Source organism: Bombus vancouverensis, chromosome 4, assembly GCF_051014615.1.
Source record: "Bombus vancouverensis nearcticus chromosome 4, iyBomVanc1_principal, whole genome shotgun sequence".
NCBI classification, from domain to species: domain Eukaryota; kingdom Metazoa; phylum Arthropoda; class Insecta; order Hymenoptera; family Apidae; genus Bombus; species Bombus vancouverensis.
Window position 1 is genome coordinate 7,100,092 of NC_134914.1, and position 3,402 is coordinate 7,103,493.

Genomic DNA, 3,402 nt, shown 5'->3' on the forward strand with positions numbered 1-3,402 from the left:
TCGCAATAAGCAATAACTCTAAGGAACTTCTCCACTTTTAAAATGTTTGTAACAATGAACTGTAAAAAACGCTAAATTTTGTGGCGGTTCCTTAGGATTATTATGGGCCTGAGTTATATGTCTTGGCAGCTGGTGGCTATCTTGATCGAGGGATGGATTATGTTTTATGACAAGATTACAAGATTACAAGACAAGATGACAAGTTGTTATTATTTGTTATTACTGATTTTGTTTTGTTTTGATTTTGTTTGTCATTTGAGCTTAAGATAGTCTTTTCTTTGTACTCATTGTATTTTTGGTGGAAATGTAGTTTGAGCTAGGTAAAAAGAGAATTCGCGTTTCGTCTCGGGACTACCGGTGGACTCGTCAGTAAGGCTATGCCCGGTAGTCCCTGCCTTAGACGTAGAGGGAGTCTCGCTAGATGCGGTATTTGTATCGTGACACCGTATATTCAACCGCTAGCGAGACAGACAGACTCGTTGTCGTCGCAGTATCCCTCTGGTGTTGGCGGTTGGTACCGCGAATCGCCCGGGAAGTGTTACGACCGCGTTGATGCCTCGACCTGTCGGCGTCCTGTTGGTACCGATCCGCCACACATACCAATAGCTTATATCTATAACTGCATTCTCGCCGTTTGGCCACGGATACTCGCATTTGAAAGCGGATTCTCGACATCTGACCATGGATTCTCGCAATTTAACCACACATTCTCGTCATTTATCAAAGATTTGTCGTCATTTGTTCAAGAATTGTCATAATTTATCTAAAAAATCTAGCCATTTATACACGAATTCTGAAGATTTGTCCACGAATTCTGGAAATTTGTGCACAAATTCTCCCCATTTGACCGCGAATTGTCACCATTCGACCACACATACTTGCTATTCATCCACAGACACTTATTGTTGATGAACGGATACTCAACGTTGATGAACGGTTACTTGTAGCTGTTGAACGGATACTTGTCGTTGATGAACGGATACTCGTTGTTTATCGACGGATACTTGTAGTTGATCGACGGTTACTTGTCGTTGATGAAAGGATACTCGTCGTTGATCGATGGATTCTCGACATCTGACCATGGATTCTCGCAATTTAACCACATTCTCGTTATTTATTAAAGCTCTGTCGTCATTTATCAAAGATTTCTCGTCATTTGTCCAAGACTTTTCGTAATTTATCTAAAAAATCTCTCCATTTATACAGGAATTCTGAAGATTTGTCCACGAATTCTCGAAATTTGAAATCCCATTTGACCACGGATTGTCCCCATTCGGCCACATACATTGGCCATTCATTCACAGATACTTTTCGTTGATGAACAGATACTTGTAGTTGATGAACGGATACTTGTCGTTGATGAACTGATACTCGTCATTGATGAACGGATACTTCTCGCTGATGAAGAAATACTCTTCGTTGATCCACGAATTCCCCGTCGTTCGTACACGAATTCTTGTTGTTAGTACTCGAATTCTCGTCGTTCATACTCGAATTCTCGTCGTTTATACTCGAATTCTCGTCGTTTATACTCGAATTTTCGTTGTTCATACTCGAATTCTCGTCGTTCATACTCGAATTCTCATCGTTCTATACTCGAATTCTCGTCGTTCATACTCGAATTCTCGTCGTTCTATACTCGAATTCTCGACGTTCATACTCGAATTCTCGTCGTTCATACTCGAATTCTCGTCGTTCATACTCGAATTCTCATCGTTCTATACTCGAATTCTCGTCGTTCATACTCGAATTCTCGTCGTTCTATACTCGAATTCTCGACGTTCATACTCGAATTCTCGTCGTTCATACTCGAATTCTCGTCGTTCATACTCGAATTCTCATCGTTCTATACTCGAATTCTCGTCGTTCATACTCGAATTCTCGTCGTTCATACTCGAATTCTCGTCGTTCATACTCGAATTCTCGTCGTTCTATACTCGAATTCTCGTCGTTCTATACTCGAATTCTCGACGTTCATACTCGAATTCTCGTCGTTCATACTCGAATTCTCGTCGTTCATACTCGAATTCTCGTCGTTCTATACTCGAATTCTCGTCGTTCTATACTCGAATTCTCGACGTTCATACTCGAATTCTCGTCGTTCATACTCGAATTCTCGTCGTTCATACTCGAATTCTCGTCGTTTATACTCGAATTCTCGTCGTTCATACTCGAATTCTCATCGTTCTATACTCGAATTCTCGTCGTTCATACTCGAATTCTCGTCGTTCATACATGAATTCTCGCTGTTCATACATGAATTCTCGTTGTTCATACACGAAGCCTTGTAGTTCAGAGACGAACTCTCGTCGTGTCAGTCGTCCACGAGTTTAGGTCCCTTATCCAGGAATTCTCGAAGTATGATGAAATGCAATGAGCGACTTCCTCGCTGATTTCAGAGCGTTTTACTGCTCTTATCGTGGTGCTCCACCGCTTTGTTTCCTTCCTTTCTTCTGCAGCTAAATGTGTAGAAAGATTTCAGTGATTTTATTGTACATTATTTACGAACAGACATTTAAACGACGACGGCATATTGATCAACAGATACTTGTCGCTGATGAACGGACACTTGACGCTGATGACCGGATACCTCTCGCTGATGAAGAAATACTCTTCGTTGATCCACGAATTCCCCGTCGTTCGTACACGAATTCTTGTTGTTAGTACTCGAATTCTCGTCGTTCATACTCGAATTCTCGTCGTTTATACTCGAATTCTCGTCGTTCATACTCGAATTCTCGTCGTTCATACTCGAATTCTCATCGTTCTATACTCGAATTCTCGTCGTTCTATACTCGAATTCTCGTCGTTCTATACTCGAATTCTCGTCGTTCTATACTCGAATTCTCGACGTTCTTATTCGAATTCTCGTCGCTCATACTCGAATTCTCGTCGTTCATACTCGAATTCTCGTCGTTTATACTCGAATTCTCGTCGTTCATACTCGAATTCTCGTCGTTTATACTCGAATTCTCGTCGTTTATACTCGAATTCTCGTCGTTCATACTCGAATTCTCGTCGTTCATACATGAATTCTCGTTGTTCATACATGAATTCTCGTTGTTCATACACGAAGCCTTGTAGTTCAGAGACGAATTCTCGTCGTGTCAGTTGTCCACGAGTTTAGGTCCCTTATCCAGGAATTCTCGAAGTATGATGAAATCCAATGAGCGACTTCCTCGCTGATTTCGGAGCGTTTTACTGCGCTTATCGTGGTGCTCCACCGCTTTGTTTCCTTCCTTTCTTCTGCAGCTAAATGTGTAGAAAGATTTCAGTGATTTTATTGTACATTATTTACGAACAGACATTTAAACGACGACGGCATATTGATCAGCAGATACTTGTCGCTGATGAACGGACACTTGACGCTGATGACCGGATACCTCTCGCTGATGAAGAAAT

At 41.4% G+C, this 3,402-nt stretch overlaps 1 pseudogene; it reads right to left on the reverse strand.

Annotated features, from left to right (window-relative positions):
- Positions 1-920: 920 nt before the first annotated feature.
- LOC143302568 (uncharacterized) lies at positions 921-2,749 on the reverse strand (annotated as a pseudogene).
- Between the last annotated feature and the right edge of the window lie 653 nt (positions 2,750-3,402).